The sequence below is a fragment of the Carassius carassius genome, chromosome 6, assembly GCF_963082965.1.
Source record: "Carassius carassius chromosome 6, fCarCar2.1, whole genome shotgun sequence".
Lineage (NCBI taxonomy): Eukaryota > Metazoa > Chordata > Actinopteri > Cypriniformes > Cyprinidae > Carassius > Carassius carassius.
The window spans coordinates 1,484,038-1,507,724 of NC_081760.1; the positions used below are offsets into that span (position 1 = coordinate 1,484,038).

Consider the following 23,687-nt stretch of genomic DNA (forward strand, 5'->3'; position numbering starts at 1 on the left):
GTAATTGTGTAATCAAAAAAACAAGTAACTGGTCTGAGTATTTTAAAATCTCATTTAATATGATTACAAGTATTTAATTTTTGGAATCGGATTACATAATCCAGATTATTACAGGTAATCAATTGGATTATTTGATTATAACTCTTGGTTTAAAACTGCATGTAGAATGGCACGAGTGAGTATGAATATTAACAGTATATCAAAGCCCCATGCATTTTCTGAAAATCAAAATATATATACATCAGTACTACTAGTAACTGGATTACATACATATTCCAAAAGTTAAGTAGGCCTAGTTCTAATCAGATTATATTACGTTTTAAAATGATTATTATCTGATTACAGTTACTTTATTAGCTACATGATTATTCACACAATCACAGTAAACGATTCATGATTTATTGATTCACCCTATTTTTTTTTCTTCTTCTTCTTTTAAAATGTTCCCTTCAAAATGAACCTTTAACGAAATATGGTTCAGATACAAAATGTGAGGGTTTTACTTTCCCCATGCATTTATTTAAAATAGCCTAATGGTTACTCACGTAGCAATCACCTGCCCTTCTTACGTATTGCTGATTCTTTTGAATTGATAACGAAATGATATGAATCGTTAAACATTCACAAATCAGATGTAGTAGGCTAGTATCTGTAAATAAACCGAGTTGTGGAAATTGCGCGTGCTTATGTTTATTGTGCTGCTGGGCGCGCGGGTGTTCCTGTGGGAGGGGTTATGATAATACTGCAGTAATGTAAGACTGTAGTCACACCCCAGGTGAGAGACAGGTGTCCGGGGGCACCGATGGCATTGTCTCGTGAGCTGTGGAGGGTGTTCTCCGGTCGCTGCAGCATGCACGATGTTCTCGGCTGTAGAAAGGACTCTAACGTTATCTTCAGGACCACGCAGAGGCGAGCAGGGTGTTGCGCAGCCCAGCTTGTGATTGATCAGAGTGGTTCCTATGGCTTCAAGTTCCGGGAAGAGCGGTGCATGTAACGGGACCGCTGTTGCGGATATCCCCAAAGTGACTGTAGAGCAGGAACTGTATGATTATCAAATGCACACGAAAATGTGCAAGAAAATAGCTCAGCTGACAAAGGTAAGCGCGTTATTTTACTAGCCTATACTCCCGGTCCCGGTATATATATAAGCCTATATATGTGTGCGTGCGCGCGCGCTAATGACCCTTTTTGCTATTGCGCAAAATATAGGCTGCATCATTCAAATGTAGGCTACTTTAAGGCAGGGTTGAATACAGTGCATAATATAAATCTTTGACACGTATCAGTATATATGCTGTCTGAGCCATTGGTGTTTTTTCATGGAATGCAACAAGGTTTTAATGGACTCAGTGTCGCATCACTGTCTTTCCATTACAGGTGATGCAGGTGATCCAAGACACGATTTCTGTAGATGTGTGTGGTAGCAAATGCGCTTTCGTGGAGTTTATATAGCTAGTTGAGGGAGGGCTAGTGATAGTGAAGTGCACGTTAAAGGGCTCATCTAACATAGTCTGACCCCTGAGTGATCACTGGCAACAGAGATGTGGGTTATTATCATCAGGTTTAGATTGGTGTGGAGAACCACGGTTCATGAGCAAGCAGCATCCAGTTGTTAAGACCAGAAGAAGCTTGTCACCTGGTTGAGGTTATTAAAGTGGCAGACTAGTTCAGCTTGGCAAAATAAACAAATAAATTTATCAGTCCTCTAATACATTTCAGTTTAGTTAAGCCATATTTGATACAGTTTTGTGTTTGTTCCACTAGCAAAAGAGCATCCTTGATTTATGTTTGTTAGGATATAATGTAGACATACTGCAAAAGTTGTATGTTTGAATAGTGCCAAGGAAATAATCAATAGGCTATTGACATTACATGATTCTTGTAATCGTTCAGTACTGAGGTGTATTCTCATGGTTCCTTAGTATTTTTTTCTGATGGCCTTAGTACTTATCATTTCTTATTTATTCATCTTTAGGACTGTAATATAAAAATGTAACTTTACAACTATGGTTCTAGTTAGATAACGATGCATTGGGGAAACATACCAAGATATAATTTTATAAATAAAATGCAACTTCCTAGAAACAAACACTTTCGCACAAAAGTCGCCTTATATTGCCGTCCTCTGGAGTTTCAGTGTGAATGATGCATTTTTTTTATTAAACTGTACCTTTATGTTTTATGATAAAAATCAATAGCCATAATTCTGTCTGACACTTCATGAACAAATGATAACCCTCTTGGTCAACTGTATAAGGTATAATTATGAAAACATGAATGGCTGTATTTTCTGCGCACTATTGATGCCTAATAAATACAGAGTCAATTGGGCCTGTACTTTTTTGAATCCTTAAAAGATTTGGTCATCTTTACTAGAATTACAAAAGGAAAAATGGCTTAAAATAAGGGTTAAAAACTCATAATGTCCCTGAAATATAGAACTTCAATATTTATTTACAATACTATATGTCATTTTGGATTAAAAAAAAAACTGTTAAAATACCAAGTAACCAAACAACCTGCATGCTCTCCACAGCACATGAAATTCAATATACATTTACTTACCAACAATAGTAATAGAAGCAAACACATCAACACACACTTCACTATATACTGGGAGTTTCAGTTTGAATGATGTGTTTTTGGTTAAACTGCACCTTGATGATGTATGATAAAATCAATAACCATATCTGTCGCTGTGTGAAAAATTATTATCCTCTTGGCCAGTTATGAAGTGCAACTATGAAAACATAGAGGTTAAATGCTATAAAATCTATATGGTATTAATGGATAATGTATACACCTTCAGAAGATTGAGAGTGTGTATCAGGTTTTATTAGTATGACCCCTAGTCAGGGAAGATGCATATTTACTGAGAATGAAAACAAGGCTGAGCGATATAAGCCTTTTCATCTGGAATTGATTTCGGAAAGGAGTTATTATTTTCTTTTCTTCAGTTTGATACCCAGGTGCAAGCTATTGAACGGACTGTACGCATGTCCCTCAAAGCCTCGTTTTCATTCTTGTCAAATGAAAAAAAAGGCATCTGCCCTGACTAAGGTCCTCTGGGGTTAGAAACATGGAAAAGCAGCACTGTTCCTAAACAAACTAGGTCAGGGCTTAAATTCAAACCTGTGTGGGTGAGCTTGAATGCCACAGCTGTGTGGAATCCCTCTCTCTTTCATCATTAACATACTCCTAATAGTTATCTTTAGCTGCGTGTGTGTGTGTCTATAAGAACAGATGTGTGAATCATACCCTCTCTACATTCAGCTCAGCTTTGTGACGCTTAGTAATGCTACACACCAAGCCACACTATTTTTACCAAGCAGGAGCATATGAGATTTGATCTACTTCAGTCTCATATTGATATAAGAGCATGATGGGAATGCTATGGGTGGTGTGAAACGAAATGTTAAAAAAGCTCCAATCAGGGGCTTGTTTCCTGTACAACATCGTAACTCACTGCTTAACCGCTGAGAAATTAACTAGTCACAACTCTTTCCCAAAACCACAGTAATTATCATTTAAACCATGATAGCTCACCAATATAGGGCTGTCATTATGCTAGTTAATCAGTTCAAAAAAGCACAATCAATAGCTTGAGCATTTAACAAACTGAATCTTATCATATGTTGGAATGGATGCTAATAAAGTTATGATTATTGGTGCGAACAGGCCTTCACACACACACACACACACACACACACACACACACACACACGCACAGACTCAATAAATTCACTAGCCGTGTCAGAAATGGCTGTTATAAGCAGTTTTGAAATGCAGAATGGAAAGAGAAACAGACGCAGATGCTTCTATCATTTGTTTGTTAAAGAGGAAGAAGTAAGCCAGCGTGTCTCAGTTTTCATTAGCTTGGATCGTAGTGAGGCAAGGTGCCATATTTGCAGAAAATGAAAACAAGGACAAATAGATTGAGAGAGACAGGGATTTCGGCACTTCCCATTTAAAATAATAATTCATGTAAACAAAACAAAAACAGTTCCTTTAATCTGCTCTTCATCCTAATTTTCTCTCTGTCCCAGTCCGTTTATTTGAAGATGCAGTACACATTAATTAGATAACGTTATGCTGTAAGTCACCTATAAGCAATATTTTTTATGCAAACAAAAAGCACATCATGCTGCTAATTTTATTTGTTGCTTGTTGGTTTTGAGATAAATCTTGGTGAAATCATTTCGGTGTGTGTATCAGTACTTTTTATTAATTTCCAGCACATTTTAACAATACCATGGAAAATCATTTTTTTTCTTTCAATAACGGATTTATTAATTATTGATTTATCTCCTCCTTGAACTGCCACCTTAACGTGGTGGAGGGGTTTGAGTACCCGAATGACCCTAGGAGCTATGTTGTCCAGGGCTATATGTCCCTGGTAGGGTCTCCCAAGGCAAACAGGTCCTAGGCGACGGGTCAGACTAAGAGCGCTTCAGAACCCCCTTATGAGAAGACTAAATCAAAGGACCATGACGTCGCCCGGTATTGCGCAGCCGGGGCCCCACTCTGGAGCCAGGCCCGGGGTTGGGGCTCGTATGGGAGCGCCTGGTGGCCGGGCCTCCCCCCACGGGGTCCGGCCGGGCTCAGCCCGAAGGAGCGACGCGGGGCCGCCTTCCCGTGGGCTCACCACCTACAGGAGGGACCGTAAGGGGCCGGTGCTTAGACAATCGGGCGGCAGTCGAAGGCGGGGGCCTCGACAGCCCGATCCCTGGACACGGAAACTAGCTCTAGGGACGTGGAACGTCACCTCACTGGCGGGGAAGGAGCCCGAGATTGTGCGTGAGGTTGAGAGGTTCCGACTAGCGATAGTCGGGCTCACCTCTACGCACAGCTTGGGCTCTGGAACCACACTCCTCGAGAGAGGATGGACTCTTCACCACTCTGGAGTTGCCCATGGTAAGAGGCGGCGGGCTGGTGTGGGTTTGCTTATAGCCCCCCAGCTCAGCTGCCATGTGTTGGAGTTTACCCTGGTGAACGAGAGGGTCGCTTCCCTGCGCCTTCGGGTCGGGGATAGGTCTCTCACTGTCGTTTGTGCCTACGGGCCGAATGGCAGTGCAGAGTACCCAGCCTTCTTGGAGTCTCTGGGAGGGGTGCTGGAAAGTGCTCCGACTGGGGACTCCGTCGTTTTACTGGGGGACTTCAACGCCCACGTGGGCAACGACAGTGACACCTGGAGGGGCGTGATTGTGAGGAACGGCCCCCCTGATCTGAACCCGAGCGGTGTTCAGTTATTGGACTTCTGTGCTAGTTACAGCTTGTCCATAACGAACACCATGTTCAAGCACAAGGGTGTCCATCAGTACACGTGGCACCAGGACACCCTAGGCCGTAGGTCGATGATCAACTTTGTGGTCGTTTCATCCGACCTCCGGCCGTATGTCTTGGACACTCAGGTGAAGAGAGGGGCGAAGCTGTCAACCGATCACCACCTGGTGGTGAGTTGGATCCGATGGCGGGGGAGGAAGCTGGACAGACTCGGCAGACCCAAACGTACTGTGAGGGTCTGCTGGGAACGTTTGGCCGAGTCTCCTGTCAGAGAGATCTTCAACTCCCACCTCCGGCAGAGCTGGAGATATTGAGTCTGAGTGGACCATGTTCTCCACCTCCATTGTCGAAGAAGGAGTCCTATCGGGCCTGGTTGGCTTGTGGGACTCCTGAGGCAGCTGACAGGTACCGGCAGGCCAAGCGGACTACAGCCCGGGTGGTTGTGGAGGCAAAAACTCGGGCCTGGGAGGAGTTCGGTGAGGCCATGGAGAAGGACTATCGATCAGCCTCGAAGAGATTCTGGCAAACCGTCCGGCGCCTCAGGAGAAGGAAGCAGTGCCCTACCAACGCTGTTTACAGTAGAGGTGGGGAGCTGTTGACCTCAACTGGGGATGTCATTGGACGGTGGAAGGAATATTTAGAGGATCTCCTCAATCCCGCTGTCACGTCTTCCATTGAGGAAGCAGAGGCTGAGGGCTCAGATGTGGACTCGTCCATCACCCAAGCTGAAGTCACCGAGGTAGTCAAGAAACTCCTCGGTGGCAAGGCACCGGGGGTGGATGAGATCCGCCTCTGAATGTTGTGGGGCTGTCTTGGCTGACACGCCTCTGCAGCATCGCGTGGCAGTCGGGGACGGTGCCTCTGGGATGGCAGACCGGGGTGGCGGTCCCTCTTTTTAAGAAGGGGGACCGGAGGGTGTGTTCCAACTACAGGGGTATCACACTTCTCAGCCTCCCTGGGAAAGTCTATGCCAGGGTACTGGAGAGGAGAATCCGGCCGATAGTAGAACCTCGGATTCAGGAGGAACAGTGTGGTTTTCGTCCAGGCCGTGGAACACTGGACCAGCTCTATACCCTCTACAGGGTGCTGGAGGGTTCATGGGAGTTTGCCCAACCAGTCCACATGTGCTTTGTGGATTTGGAGAAGGCATTCGACTGTGTCCCTCGCGGCGGCCTGTGGAGGGTGCTGCGGGAGTATGGGGTCCGGGGCCCTTTGCTAAGGGCTATCAGGTCCCTGTACGACCGGAGCAGGAGCTTGGTTCGTATTGCCAGCAGTAAGTCAGACTTGTTCCCGGTACGTGTTGGACTCCGGCAGGGCTGCCCTTTGTCGCCGGTTCCGTTCATGATTTTTATGGACAGAATTTCTAGGCGCAGCCAGGGGCCGGAGGGGGTCAGGTTTGGTGACAACACGATTTCGTCTCTGCTCTTTGCGGATGATGTTGTCGTGTTGGCCTCATCAAGCCAGGACCTTCAGCATGCACTGGGACGGTTTGCAGCCGAGTGTGAAGCGGCTGGGATGAGAATCAGCACCTCCAAATCCGAGGCCATGGTCCTCAGTCGGAAAAGGGTGGCTTGCCCACTTCAGGTTGGTGGAGAGTTCCTGCCTCAAGTGGAGGAGTTTAAGTATCTTGGGGTCTTGTTCACGAGTGAGGGAAGGATGGAACGGGAGATTGACAGACGGATCGGTGCAGCTTCTGCAGTAATGCGGTCGAAGTACCGGTCTGTAGTGGTGAAGAAAGAGCTGAGCCGCAAGGCGAAGCTCTCGATTTACCGGTCAATCTACGTTCCTACTCTCACCTATGGTCATGAGCTTTGAGTCATGACCGAAAGGACAAGATCCCGGATACAGGCGGCCGAAATGAGCTTTCTCCGCAGGGTGGCTGGGCGATCCCTTAGATATAGGGTGAGAAGCTCAGTCACCCGGGAGGAGCTCAGAGTAGAGCCGCTGCTCCTCCACATCGAGAGGGGTCAGCTGAGGTGGCTCGGGCATCTGTTCCGGATGCCTCCTGGACGCCTTCCCGGGAAGGTGTTCCGGGCGCGTCCCACTGGGAGGAGACCCCGGGGATGACCTAGGACACGCTGGAGAGACTATGTCTCCCGGCTGGCCTGGGAACGCCTCGGTGTCCCCCCAGAAGAGCTGGAGGAAGTGTCTAGGGAGAGGGAAGTCTGGGGTTCTCTGCTTAGACTGCTGCCCCCGCGACCCGGCCCCGGATAAGCGGAAGAAGATGAATAACGGATTGAATAAATTTCACTTCAAGAATGCAGTCATCATCACACTGTATTTGTAAGACTTTTGTAAACAATTACATTATATATTTCCAAAAGGGTTCAATTAATCCTTAGCTGTCAATTAATTATTTCTTAGGAACTTTTTTTGTAATGGAGAATAAATCTAGATAGATAACGGATAACAGGGTTGTGGCGGGACATGGGAACACGTTTCTTATTTCAGTGTCTTAAATATAATTTCAACAGATTATGTCAAAGTTTTTCCCCTGAAGGGGGACAGACCTTAAACCCTTATTTTAGTGGTGATATAGAAATACAAAGTGTCCATCCATCCACTTTCCTGCACATATTCGGGACCGGGAGTTTAAAACGTATGACATGTTCATATGAATAGTTTATCGAAAACATTCAAACAACAGAAACTTGGGATTAGTGCCTCTAATGCATGAAACTGGACACTGATCTGAAAGTGCCAAACACAGTCGCACAGCTGTGCACAAGAAATCCCACACACTCACAGAAGGTTAAAACAGACATCTGTAGAACTCACACACACACACACACACACACACACACACACACACACACACGTACTAGATAAACTGCAGCTCAATTACTGCAGACTGTGGGTGTGACTGATTCGATCAGAGAGGTGATATGCCTGGAATGACAATGAAATAAAGCTTCCAAAAGGGGGTTTTGCAGTAATGCAATAGAAGAACCATTTATGGTTCCCAAAGAACATTTTTTTAAAGAATCTATATCTATAGAACCTGTTTTCACTATAAATAACCTTTTTTGTTGTGCATTAAAAAGGTTCATGTATGATCATGGTTCTTCATGCAACCATAGATGCCAGTAAAGATTCTTCATTTTTAAGAGTGAGGCGTTAACATACACACCTTTACTTCAATCCACAGTGCAGATAAATAATTTGACTGTTTTGTCTTGCTATTATAACTGTGTTTTATATATATATGTGTGTGTGTGTGTTTGTGTTTTATGCATAGGTGATATATTCCTTAAACACTAAGAATGAGGAGCAAGAGGAAGCAGGTCAGGATGAGGAAGAGGAGGAGTCAGCATCTATTCTGAGGACACGCCTTCTAGAGCTGCAGGCCACTGTAGAGGAAGTAAAACCCATAAGTGCTCACACATACACGTGTTCATTAAAAGCATATTAGATGGATAGAATCACTTCTTAGGATGTGTGGATGTGTGTCCGTTTCAGGTGGAGGAGCGTGGACAGAGGGCTGAAGTAGAGTATGTGGAGCGGATAGCTGTGTTAAACCAAGAGACGACAGATCTGCGCAGAGACTACCAGAATCTGCAGACGGAGAGAGACAAGCAACACAAGCTACTCAAACAAACACTGGAAGAAAACCAGCGCTTAGAGAGCGAGTGCCAAGAGCTACGCAGAGCCAGAGATGAAGAGAGAAAGCGAGAGGAAGAGGAGAAGATTCACAGAGTGGAGGAGGAGAGGAAGAGAGAGATGGAGGAGAGAAAAAGACTAGAGGAGGAGTGTGAAGAAAGGCTGAAAGGTATGAGAAAGGAGCTTCAGGCTTTCAGGGAGGAGAAGGAGAGAGCGGAGAAGGAATGGAAGAGAGATGTGGAGGAGTGGAAGAGGAGAATGAAGGAGATGGAGGAAGAGAAGAGGAAGGAGCAAAAGGCAGCTGAGAAGACACTACAAAAGAGCCTCAATGAACACATCAACCAGTGGCACCAGAGAGAGCAAGAAAACCGCAAGTCCCAGAATGCAACACTTCAGCAGAGGCTGAGAAAAGCGGAGACTGACTTGAAGGTTCAGGAACAGAGGCTGAATGAGAGCAACAGACGCTACAGCAAACTTCAGGAGACGGTAGAGGTAATTAACTCCAAAATGAACTTTTTGACACTTCTGCTCATTCCAGGTGAATCCTGACAATATAACATCCTTAAATAGTTATTCCATGAGACACTATTGTGTATGTTTCCTCTCTACTTTAATAAACATATATAAATATTGATATAATATTGGTGGTGCGGGGGATACAGATATTTTCTCTACAGACAGATTTAACAATTATTTTTGTTGTTTTTTCTTTAGGAAAGATCAGTAGCAGTCATGGCCCGGTTATTATATTTTCAGATTTTTACTTAATTTTAATTAATTCTGACCAATTTCGTTTTTGGTCAGGTGTCAATTTATGACCGATTGTTTTAGTGTAGTTATCCGTGTATAATTTAGTGCATAATTCTTTTAAATAAATATCTGTACAATATTGGACATAGTTTTTTAGTTTTATGGCATAAAACATACAGAAAATATGATCAGCTGTGGAGCCGATGTTAATGAGAGTAATTAGGTTTATTATTAGGCTGTAAATTGCTCTCACTATATAGTGACATCTTCTTGTTTAATTAAATATAAATAATAGATAAACTGAATTAAAAAAATAAATAACCTTTTTAAATTTTAAACACAAGCTCGCCTTATCATCATATGTTCCCATGATCATGAAAAACTGGAAATTGTAATTCATGGAGATTTATTTAGGCATTTATATTAAAAAAAATCATTGTGTACACATAAACCAGAAGTGTACCTGATCTTTCAGTGGGGTGTTCATCTCAGTGTCAGGGGGCAGTAATCACTGCTGTGACTGACACTTCTGTATCTCACTGAGACAGCGATTAGAGGGATCAGAAAAACACCCACAATTACCATCACTCAGACACACAGCTGTGTGGAAACAGATGGCACACCCGAATCACTAAACCATCTGTGACAACACCCCACAGATCTGTAATCAGGTTTTCAACAGCAAAATCTGCACAGAACTTGCAGAAAATAAAAATAACATAGGCTTTTCTAAGTGGGACACAAAAGTAAGTCGTTACACTTAGTATTTAGATCAGGATAAAACCAAGCGATTAGATCAGTAAGAGTTGCTAGGCATGCAGCATTGACTCCTCTGTCTCTGATGCAGCTTTTCACATAATGTGCTTTAAATGTCCCTAAAGATGAGTAACACCCTCCCTTCTTTAGCTCGTCATACTTCACAGAAAATTAATCAGATCTGCAAACTCAGAGCAGCTGCTGTGCTCAAAGTGTTCATGAGTCGGTCAGAATTAAATGATTAAAGTCATCCTGGGCATCTTCAATCATTCAATTCTGATTGAAGATCATCCAATATGAGGATAATATGTACGACTACACTTTTTTTTGTTTCTTAAAGAGATGTGAGTGGTGCCAGGTTTGGTTGTGCGGTGAGAAACATTTCAAGAGATAAATTCGTAAGAGCTTTTAAGAATTCATAATATTTTCTTAAAGGGGCAGTACACCCTTAAATTAAAATGTGCTGTGAATGTACTCAGCCTCAGACCATCCGAGATGTAGGTGACTTTTTTTCTTCAGCAGAACAGTACAGAAAATTTTTTAGCTGAAACCCGGTGTGATTCATATAATGCAAGTCAGCGGATGCATGTTTTTGACAGAACAAGATACAATGCAAGGGAAATTTCAAGGGGAGTAATCGTAGTCTTATGCCATTCCATTCATCACTTATTCCTATGTATGCCGATCTGTCATGTAATGTGCAGTGTGAAAGGGACAGCATTATAAGTAATTGTAATAGTTATGCTTATTGATGTTTTTCCTTTCTCCAGGAGCTGGAGGAACAGTTGGAGGACGGGCGTCACCGGGTGGTCGAGGCTGAGGATGTGGCGAAGAAGGCAGATGAGGAGTTAGCTGTAGCCAAAGAGCGATTATTACTGCAAAAAAATGAGCTGCAGAGCAAGTCAGGTACACACACACACACACACACACACACACACACACACACACGCACACTCACACACACTCTCACACACACACACACACGGTAAAGATCAGTGAAAAGGTGGTCTCAGAGCACAGATCCCTCTCCTCACACACACCTGGAGCCTCCGAGCCTGACACACACACACACACACACACACACACTCACACGCACACGCTCACACACACGCACACGCTCACGCACACGCACACGCACACGCACACGCTCACGCTCACGCACACGCACACACACTCACACGCACACACACTCACACACGCGCGCGCGCGCACACGCACACTCACACGCGCACACGCTCACGCACACACACACACACTCTCACACACACGCAAACGCACATGCACACACTCACACACACACTCACGCACACACACACACAGTACAGATCAGTGAAAAGCTTGTTGTGTACTTGAAATAGGGTCTAATAAATAATTAAACAGACAAAATAAAAAGTCAATTTAGAAAGAAATATGTCTGTGGGTGTGTTTTATTCTCACTGAGAAGATGCCCATATTCACCACACAAGAAGCATTTTCAGTGTTTTGTCAGTACTGTTTTTATAATTGTTGGTCTATATCTATGATGGACATCTATGCGTTTTGCATCACACCTCTTTGTTCAGTCTCCCTGCATAAGTGCCCTGTTTTCGCTGTCAGACAGTTTGAAAAATGTGTCTCGAGATCTAAGCATTCTGTTCCATTGCATTGCACCGCATCTGTCTGCATCTCAGGAAACAAAGCTGAAGCGTAATTGTGGTACTTGAACCTTAGAAAGTAGGCAAAATCGCTTTTTACAGAGTCTTTTTAATCTAATTAATTGCCCTAATGTAACGTTACATAAAAAATGACTGTGTAATTTCAGTGGTAAATAAGTTTAAAGTCAGCTATCATCATTTATAGTCCGTTTGATATTAATTATTTCATTTCTGTTGAAATGTTACAGTATTTGGCTTCCTTTGATCTAATCATCATCTTCCTCATTGCTGCAGAGGAGTTAATGAGTCAGAGTTCGTCTCAGGTGAGGGTCTCTGCTGAAGTAGAAGAGCTGAGGTCTCAACTCAGTCGTCTCAACATTAGAAACAAAGAGCTGGAGCTTCAGAACAGCAGCCGATCCAATGATTACGCACGCATGCTCAAACAGGCAAGTCACAGATGAAGGATTGTGTTTATGAGTTACCACACTGCAATGTCATAATTACAAGCGGAAAACTCAGGGTTTTATGTTAGTTATGAGTTTTCTGAGTGTCAGCAGTGCTAATAGTGTTCATTAAAATGATTAAAAATTGTTTTCGGTAATTGTAAAAAAGCTGAATGAAAAATAAAAAGGTAAATAGAAATCTTAAAACTAACAAAAATGACAAAGCCACATATACAAAGTAAACGTAAACCTTTTTAGTTTTCATTAAAAAAAAAATCAAAAGCTAATTCAAAATATGTTGAATTGCCTGTTTAAAACTATACTTGTTTGTTTAAACAAAAAATTCATTTCATGAATTTAGGCATCACATATATATAATAATTCAGTATAAAATTCCATTCAATAGTCTTATTCAATTATTGTTGTTTTCTAGATTAAAGAAGATATGTGAGTATTATCTGAGAGCAAAAGTAATCTTAAAGTAAAATTATTAAAAATGAGCATGCACAAGTAAATATTCAACATTGCCCAAATACTGATAAAAGAATTTCTAATATTGTCCGATAACTGAATGAAAATTTGTCGGCGATGGAAAAATTGTGACGAGAACTGTACGACGTGCTTTTAAACACCTCTTCTATTCTCTACAGCATCTGACATAAACCGAATGGTGAAATCACATCCCAGATGAAAGCCATCTAAACACCCACACACACACAAATGAGTAAAGCACACTATAAATGTTCTTTTAACGATCAACCATGCCCTTAAAACATCACGGCGGACACATCAGAGGCTTAAAAGGCATTGTGTCATTCTTTCAGAACTACAACATTACAGGTTTATATCATTAAGAGTCGTGTGTGTGTGTGTGTGTGTGTTTTAGCATGCAGATGCTCTATCCTCTATGCGTCTGGAGCTGCAGCGTGCTCACACTGAGGAGATCAGGCGCCTTCAACAGGAAGTGGACAACGAAAGAGAGAATGACAGACAGGAGCTGGAAGAAGAGAAGAAACAGGTGCAGCAGAAGATGGAAGAAGAGAAACTCAGGCTGAAAGAACAGCTTCGGAAAGCACTGGAAGAAGTGATATGCAAACACGCCAGTGAGCTGCGGTGTACGCACGCAATGCTGGACGCAGAGAAGAAGACGACGCAGCAGGTACCATGACAAGTTACAGCTGCGCTTCTCATGCAAACTTTTGCCCTTTTGCCCTTTTTTTGGCTAATAATTTCATAACTTCTCATTTGCTCCTGTTACTACTAGGGCTGGTTATGGGCACTGACGGTCTGATTTGATTTCTCTCTCAATTTGATCTTGATATTGCTTCATTTGGGAAGTTTTAAGTTTAAGAGATTCAAAAGACCCATCTATACTAATATGGCTTTACTGTTACAGCTGCATAGACATACAATACATCATTATTCACAATGCAGTGCTCCAACCCAAGTCCATTCAGACCAATTATGGAAACTAAGCTGCAAAAATGGGTCATTTTGAAATCAGAGCAACATTAACATATGATGAATATTCTGCATTTAGAAACTTGGCTCAACTTTATGAACATGCAGAGATTAGCCATTAGCTCTAGAAAAACTCTTAAAGCTACATGAGCTAAAAACCCAAAGATAAAACTTCTTCCTCATGTCATTCCCCTATGACTTTTCTGATTTCCATGAAAATGTTCAGCCTTTTTCATGCAATGAATGAGAACCAGAGGGTTTCACGCTCCCAAAAGAACAAAGTAGCACAATAAAAACATCAGAAATGTGGTTCATACAACACATGTTCTATATTTGAAGTATTCTAAAGACTTTTTGCTAAAAAACATTATGCTCAGAATGTTTTCTTACGCATTCCGCCAAATGAAGAAGGTTCAGAATGACATTTTTGTATAGAATTTTGTTAGAACTATACGAGAGACACATGACAAGAACAGCCAATGACAGAGTAGAGCTGAAAAAAATGAACCAATCAGAATTTAGAACTAAAAAAGACCATGTGACAAGACAATGAACCAATGAAAACATGACACTTGGGAAAACAGGGAATCACATGACAATGACGAGAACTATGACAGGAGAATAAAGTATAAAAAAACATGAAACAAAACCCAAAAGTGTTCTGTAGCTCAAAGAGTATGTTTGGTTTCAATTGCCTGGAAATGAAAGAACAATATATAACTTAAATCCAATATAAATAATTTTGGATGAAAGTTTACATGGTAATTGACTATAGGGAAGGGGAAAAAAGCAGCCGCAAAGATGTGGACCCTCTTTAAAACAGGTTAAGCAATAGCAAAAGCAGGATTATGAGTAATATAATCTGATATTCTTGTTGAAATATTGAAATTAACTTGCATAAGAAGCTGAAAAATGACTGGTATTTGCTGTTTGACTCTTGACACATCCAGGATTGTATAAAGCGCTGTCCAAATAATGGTGACTTGACATTATAATGTTGGTTTGTCTACAGGTTGAGGAGCAGATGAAAACCAGAGAAGAAGAGAGAAAGGCTTTAGAGAACGAGAGAGAAGAGCTACACAACCAACTACAGCTGTCCCACAGAGAGGTAAAGAATACCAGACAAAAGAAGAAGAAAAACACACCTGTCCTTTGCTTTTCCTCTTAAAAACCTGAACAATCTTGAATATGTTTGCATAGGATTGTTGAGCTACTACTGAATCAGGTCACCACAAATAACCTGAGCTATATACATACAACTCTTTCTAATTGGTTAAAGACTCAGGCGATGTATGATAGTGTTTCTTTACAGATTTGCAAAATAATGCAGATGGGTAACATAGCACCTGCAAAGTGATTTAGGAATCCTGAAAGACATTTCAGAAACGGTAACTGTGTGAGGAAATGAACAGGGCTGAAAGGCAGGTTATCTAATTCACAGCGTGACAGTGCTGCTGAATTGCTGAGATTAAAATATCCTCACGAGCAATTGTTTTATTTAAAGCTATATTTAGAATAGAAAGCATAAGTGAACTTACACTGCACAGTGCACATCTCTCAGTTCATGTCCTCATATTTCAATCACTTCAGCATTGCTGTAATTAACTGGCAGCGCAACCAATAGTTCATGACCAAACCTATGAGAACCTCCTTTAAATATCAGGACACAGATGACGCAGTTTCCTATTTTAAGTGCATTAAAATTTAGTTGTTATTTATAAACAACATCTTCGAACATGCCACCAGGCTTCTTTGTTGTAGATGTTACAAAGTAACAAAATACAGAGTTACAAAGCTATTATGAATTGTGTGCCTGCATTTACCATAATGACATTTAGACATAAATGCACAATTTAATATTATAACTTTCACAACTCACTTTAATTGTTGATTGCTATCGGGACATGAAGCGATTTTCAACCAGTATAACAAAAAGATGTTAGCTTTAAATATTGTGTGCACTTCTAATTCAAATATCTAAACATGCTTAAATCAAGATACATTCACCTGTGAAAGAAAATGAAGATGTGAATTTCTGTCAGTCTGGCATATATTTGTTCTCATAAACTCACTTCATTTTGATTTACACAATTTCTCATGTGTCATTTTGCATCTCCAGTAAATGGATCTTGATTGAAGTCTCTAGATATTTGCACCAGAAAACAAGACGGAAATACTGAGAAAGAACATCATCTTCATTTTCATCATTTTTATTTTTTGCTATTTGATTAAGAGGTTCAATAACAGTTCTTTCCATATTCTAGTGGTTGAGAGTAGAGCTATTCAAGTTTGACGTATTGTGTTCCCCTCAATTTATTCCTAAAAGTTTATTGCTCTAAAAATTTTCACTTTTGACAAGATTACGTTCGTAATAAGCAACTACTTTACTCCTGAACTAAAGAATAGATTGAGACCCATTGTATCTCCATGAAAAAGAACCTTAACCTCTGGTTGCTTTAAATTAAGATTCTGTAGATTTTCTTTATATGACCCTCATAAATAGAAACCCTGAGCGGTTAGCAGGTTTTTGCTGATCTGAGTCTTCTTGGCTTGCAGATGTCCAAATTGAAGGAGATGATTCAGACACTGGAGAAAGAACGAGAAGAGGAGAAGGAAAGAGCAAAAGAGAGAGAGCAGGAGGTGAAGCGACAGACAACATGCGGCCCGGAGTGTGATCGAGTGAGAGAAGAACTGGAAAACACACGCAGCAGCATGCAGCAAACACAGGTCAGTCCTGTTTCAGTCCCTATGCATTACTGCACAGCTCTATCACACAAGCACACAGCAGATCTGTGCCACCGATCGCCTTTTTCTTCCTTAATCCATGCATCTTTCCTTCCATCCATCCTTGTCCTCCTTTCTTTTTTTAATGTCTCCCACAGGAGGAGTTCACTGCAAAGAATGAAGTGTTACAGGCAGAGATTTCTGCTGTACAGCAAGAGCGAGACCTTCTACAACAGTCCAATCACAGCATCGAGGAGAGGATCCGGTGCGCCAGACAGAGAGAAACTGGCTCACATTGCATGTTTCATTTTGAGCCATTTTAAATATGTGATACATTAATGCATTTTAGGATTTTTTAAAAAATTTTAATTTATCTTATGCTCACCAAAATTGCATTTATTAGGTCAAAAATCAACTTCTTTTAAGTGCAAATAATGTTTGACCATTTTTTTCCATTTTAATAAAATGATAATAATAAAATTTTTGTGATTGTAAAGCATCGTTACTCCAGTATTCAATGTCAAATGATCTTCAGAAATCATTTTAATATGCTGATTTGAGGCTCAAGAAGCATTTCTGATTATTATCAATGCTGAAAACAGTTTGTGCTGCTTCATATTTTTATGAAAACCTTAATTTTGTTTTTAGAATTATTTGATGAATAGAAAGTTCTAAAGAACAGTGTTTCTTTGAAACATAAATATTTTTAAAAATGTACCAATTTAATGTATTTATCTAATGCATTTATCAATTTACCAAATTTAGTTAGCAATTAAATGCATTTTTGCTGAATAAAATATTAATTTCCTTCAACAACAAAAAAAAACATCTTACTGGCCACAAACATTTGAACGGTAGTGAATATTGTTTGCCCAAAACGGATGGATGTAGTTTTTGTGTATTTCTGCAACAGCACACAATGCTTTTACCTAACAAGTATGCAACTTAACAAAGCGGTAATGTTAAAATAATTTACGCAGTCTTTAAACACACGTTGGTCAATTAAACTGAGAACCAGAACTCAAGCGTAAAACATGTCCGATGCAATAATGTGCTAACTTTGACTTTGAAGTGTAAAATGGGTATAAAGTGCAATTTTATTCATTAAAAAAAATGCATGTGTGTGTGTGTGTGTAGGCTACAGTTTGAGAAGCAGTTCTCTGATCAGATCGTGGAACTGAAGAGAGAAAGAGAGGAAGAGATCAGAAAGATGAACCAACAGTGGCAACACAGACACAGGTAACACACACACACACACACACTGAGTCTCCTCAGACCCATCACACACACACATCTGTGTGTGTAGTTGGAGGAGAGGAGAGCGCTCTCAGAGAAGATGGAAGGAGAGAGAGAGAGACGTTATGGTGATGGAGAGATGGAGCGAATGAAGCAGGAGATCCAGAAGACGAGAGATATGAACAGCTCGCTCAGATTTCAGCTTCACTCCATCATTCAGGAGAAAGAGAGACTGATGAGGCAGCAGCTACAGGTGAGTGTTATTCCTGGTGTGCATCAGTATGATGATACTGAGCTAATAACAACAGTTTGACTAAAACAGTTAGCAGAAGTGAGTCATCCAGAACTTCAGAAGTGTATGCTGGATGATAATTGTTTTTTGTGTGTTATGACTTAAATGTTCCAGAAAGCACTAGAATATCAGAGAAGCTCCTAGAATGTTCCAGTCCTTGCAAAAGCAAAATATCTTTTAAAAAAAGAAAGTACAAATGTGTAAATTATAAATGTTTCATAATTAATGATAAAAAATTACCTGACCTAAATATTAACCAAAATATTGATGCTATGTGAAAATAAATTTAACACATTTTTGTTATATGACCAGTCATAAGGTTAATATTTGTCTGAAATACAACTATTTGAAAATCTGGAATCTGAGGGTGCAAAAAAATCTAAATATTGAGAAAATCATCTTTAAAGTTGTCCAGATGAAATTCTTAGCAATGCATATTACTAATCAAAAATTAAGTTTTTATATGAGTATGGTAGGAAATTTACTAAATATCTTCATGGAACATGATCTTAATTTCCTAATGATTTTTGAAATAAATAAAAAAAATCTATAATTTTGACCCATACAATGTTTTTTGGCTATTGCTACAAATATACCCCAGAGACTCAAGGCTGCTTTTGTGCCGTTAAAGGGATAAACAACATTCTGTCAAGTCATTCCAAACCTGTGTATTTCTTCATTCATTTGGAATACAAAAGAAGTTATTTAGAAAAATGATGTGTTGGACCCCATTTACTTTCACCGTGTTGACAGAAACAGTTCAGATGATGACGGAGCACAAACAAGAACTCTGTGTGTTAGTGATTTGGTGTTGTCCTGTAGGTGGTTAAAGAGGAAGATGAAGACGAGGAGGACAGAAGTGTGTTGCGTAAGGAAAGGTTAAATCACCAGCGTGCTCTTCAGGTCCTCGAAGCACAAGCCCATGAGGAACTTCAGTCAGAAAGACAGCGCTTGCTCACACAGCACAAACTGCAGCTGGGTAACCATCACGCCTCACACAGAATGTTTGTGCAAGCTTCAAAGCTGCATGTTTTCTATAATACTTACTTATAGAGCAAGCAATCTTCCCTAGCCATATCTCCCTACTACTAAGGGGGCTGCAAAAAAAGGTTTGTAATAGTTGGAGATACACACAGCTCATATGAACAAAATAATAACTTAGTCAAACTGAATATCGTGCACTATAAATCATTATAGCTAATCAGAAACAAATTGAAATAAAAATTATCATTTTGACCCATGGCAATTCATTTAAACATTGTAATAATTTCCTATTTTTTTATACAGACACACATAAATCAAAAGAACTCTGCCAAACTCTGCTATATTTTCCAATTCATCCTCTAGTTTCGTCTTCTACGATTAGGGATATGAATGAGAATGAATGTTAATTAAAAGCAGAGCGTAAGAAATGCCAAACGCAGAAAAAAAGAGAATAGCTGGATGTCTTTGTATATTAAAAGGTTTATTCATAACATGCTGATTACTGTATTTGCACATATATTCCGATAGGCTATACCAGAATATGGATGCTGTTATGTCATAATGTGCATTGCATTTTGCACAAATGCATCATCTAGTGCCACCGACTAAAGCAGAGCAAGAGCAGGATTGAAGATGTCAACCTTTGTAAGCATGTCTGATCTAATGTGTGTGTGTGTGTGTGTGTGTGTGTGTGTGTGTGTGCAGACAAGCAGAAGGCAGAGCTGACCCAGCAGCACACGGAGTGGGTGAGACAGGTCACCCAGAGACACATGCAGCAGATCGAAGACCTTCAGAACGAAATACACACACACACACAAATGATGGCTTTGCAGCAGGTACACATACAAGCCACACGGGGACACACACACACATTACACAAGGGTTCATTACCCCACATCTATGTCTCTCTCTCATCTCCTTCTCAGGATCTGAAGCAGCAAAACCGCTTACAGTCACTAGAGAGACAGCTGGATGAGAAGAGCAGCGAGGTCCAGGAGCTATGGAGAGAGAACGGAGATCTGAAAGATCGCATGAGTGCAAAAAGCACACAGAGAAAACAACCAGATGACCACAAACATAAACACAAGAGGTCAGTATTAATTGACCTCAGACACACACACAGACAGGAGGTCAATAACAAAATGACCCCCCACACACACACACACACACTCATTGGCATACTATGCTGCTTATTCTGGTCAAGAACTGCTTATTTATTCCCATTCAAATCCGTTTCAGCTATAGAAAATCAGCCCCTTAAAGGAACACAACTGAGCATATCTTCTAATACGTAGAAAATTTTATATCATGCAATTCTGATCAAATTCAGAACATGAGACATACAACTAAAAGATCTCAAAATTATGAGATAAAAAGTCTCAATTAGCTTTTTATTCAGTGGTAGAAACGGGCTTTCACATTAATGTGCAGATTTGTAAGTAAATCTGATATCTGCTATATATACATATCTGAGACTGATTTATTTGTATCTGATGTGCAGTTTCTCGGAGGAACCAGATGAGTGTGAGTGTGTGAAGAGAGAGAACAGAATGGAGATCCAGACCATAATATCAGACTTCAGCACCGCCCAAACACGACTACAGGCCCACATAGTTGCCTTGGAAACAGAGTACCTACTCCTCCCACATCAATAATGCCAAACGCAAACCAAATTCCACACATCTCGACACATTGCATGCATATAATAGCTAATTTGACAATAACTGTAGCTATAAAAATGCAGTACATAACATTCTATTTAACTGTATTTTACTACCACTTTGCATTTTATTGCATCATATAACAGACTCCCTTATTGCTAATGTGAAACCAGCGGTACTAGAATTTACTTATTATTGTATATATTAGAAAATCATGTTATACAAGTCTTAATCTAAAGTTTGACAGTATTTTAATGCAAATCTAAAATAAGATTTCAAGAATCAAGTTAAAACAATTTTTTGTAAATAAAGTTGTAATATATATATATATATATATATATATATATATATATATATATATATATATATAAGAATAAAGACATAGTATTGCATAAAGTAAAGATAATGCTATACCTTTATTTGGCAGAGATACAACTATTTGAAAATCTGAGGGTGCAATAAAATCTAAATATTGAATAATCATCTTTAAAGTTGTCCAAATGAAGTTCTTGGCAATGCATATTACTAATCAAAAATTAAGGTTTGATATATTTACAGTAGGAAATTTACTTAATATCTTCATGGAACACGATCTTTACTTAATATCCTAATGATTTTTGGCATAAAAGAAAAATATAATTTTGAACCATACAATGTATTTTTGGCTATTGCTACAAATATACCCCTGAGACTCAAGACTGCTTTATATAACATATTTACACACACACACACATAATATTAAACTGAATTATTTTTTCTTTCTATAATTATATCTTTTTTAAGTTATATTAGGTATACATTTAATTTCTTAAAGTTGCATTTAATTAATATTTGTATGTCTGCTTTGTGTGCTTGATTCTTATGTTTTCAGGTTGAGAGAAAGGGAAGAAAGGGGAAAGAGGAGAGTAGAAGACTTACACAACATTGCTAAACTACAGGACAAGCTGAGCGAGAGAGACCAACTCATCAGAAGTCTAGTGGTTAGAGACACACACACACACACACACACACACACACAGAATGCTCAGCTCATCACATTTCTCTTTCTATTTCAGGAGGACCTCCACCAGCTGTCCCAGCATCCTCCTCTGTGCAGCGACGAAATATTGAAGCCTTATGACTCTAGGACACAAGCAGGGACCCTCACGCCTACTATGAAGGTAGCATACACACTTTACAGAATGCAACATCACGTCTGAATTCGATTCATCCAGGATCATATTCACTGAAGCTCAGAATGATTCTGTCTTCTGTATATAGAAGAAGAGGGTTGATGAAACTAGCATCCTGAACCTATGCTCATACGCTGGGGGGTCACCCGAGGCCAAATGCTCAGCAGTTATGGAGCGTGGATTATCCAGTCTGGAACAGGGTGGGCGAGACACCACCCTAACAAGGACACACACACCCACTAATGCTGAACACAGGGCCTCCATCAGACACAAAGAGGTGCGACATCAGCCCCAGCTTCAGATCAACTACAGCCAGCACATCAGGTAATCGCCCAATGCATTGACCGGTCTTCATATTGAGAATTAATAATACATCTATGCATTTTTTTATTAAACGGATGCTTTATCCAAAGCAACTTGAAGATTCTATGTATGTGGTGCTGTTTCTGTTCTGAGAAAAACTCATCTCATACTGTACGTAAAACACAGATTGAAATTGCTCAGAAAAGGATTTTTAAATGTAGGTCGAGGTTTCTAGACCTGTGTGACAAATGACATCTCAATACCTATTTAAAACCAGTGTAGTTGTTTAAAAAACGTAAAATTGATATTTATCTGAAAAATGGCTGAAAAAAATGCATATTTAAATTTAAATGAAAACAAAAGATGAATATTTAAATTAAAATGAAAACATGCAAATACAATACTATGATAGTATTTAAAAAAAAAACATAAAATAACCATTCATAACTACTCCAAATAGTCTAATAAAGATCTTATTTAGAGTCCCTATTATTTTATTTCTACACCTTTTTGTTTAATGCAAGTAGCAGCACTGAATATTTGCAAAAGGGGGTGGGGGGAGAGAGAGAGAAAAAAAAAAGTTCCAGACTGTAAGAAAAAAAAAAAAAATAGATGACCAACTATATTTGTCAAAATGTGCAGTAACAGCACACACTATAACATATGAAGCAGATGACACCTGAAGCCTTGCATATGCAAGCTGAAAATTACATCAAAAATTAGGTGCATACATACATTCTAACCATGATATATACCTATTCAAATACTTTTTATGCGAACAATAACCCCCCTTTTCCTTTCAGTTTTTTTTTTAAGTCTGTTTCTTAACTCCTTTTCTCCCAAGATGTCATATCTACATTTCCTGTTCTCACTTGCCGTGCTCTTGTGTGTTGTTTCAGGACTCCTGCTGAGCAGAGGCTGATTGAAACAGGCTCTGATGGACAAGAGCCTCAAAAACAGGAGTGGTTCACCAAATACTTCTCTTTCTGAGGTCCTCCGGCCCCAACACTTTGAGAACAAGCTCACCAAAGTCTCCTTTTTCTGCATTATTACACTCAACTACAAGCTAACACCAAATAAGCTTTTCTACAGAATGCATCTCAATTTTATTCTGTTGAACGAGCGGCAGCACACAGACCCAGTGTCTTCAAATGTCATGAGATTATGCATTAAACCACGAAGAAAGGATGACGAGTGGCTGAGCATGGAAGTGACTTCATGTGGTGTGAAATGCTAAGACCTTTCTTAAAAAAAAAAAAAAAATTAATGCAAGAAAAGCTGGTTTTGCCATGCAATGCCGAACCTGTAACTATCTCAAGATAATTAACCTATGTCAATAAACTAAAAAAAATTTATTTTATTTTTTTTAAATGGCATGATTTTATTTA

General features: G+C 40.0%; 1 pseudogene; it reads left to right on the plus strand.

Moving 5' to 3' along the window:
- Positions 1-722: 722 nt before the first annotated feature.
- LOC132142175 (protein FAM184B-like) lies at positions 723-23,659 on the plus strand (annotated as a pseudogene).
- Positions 23,660-23,687: the final 28 nt, after the last annotated feature.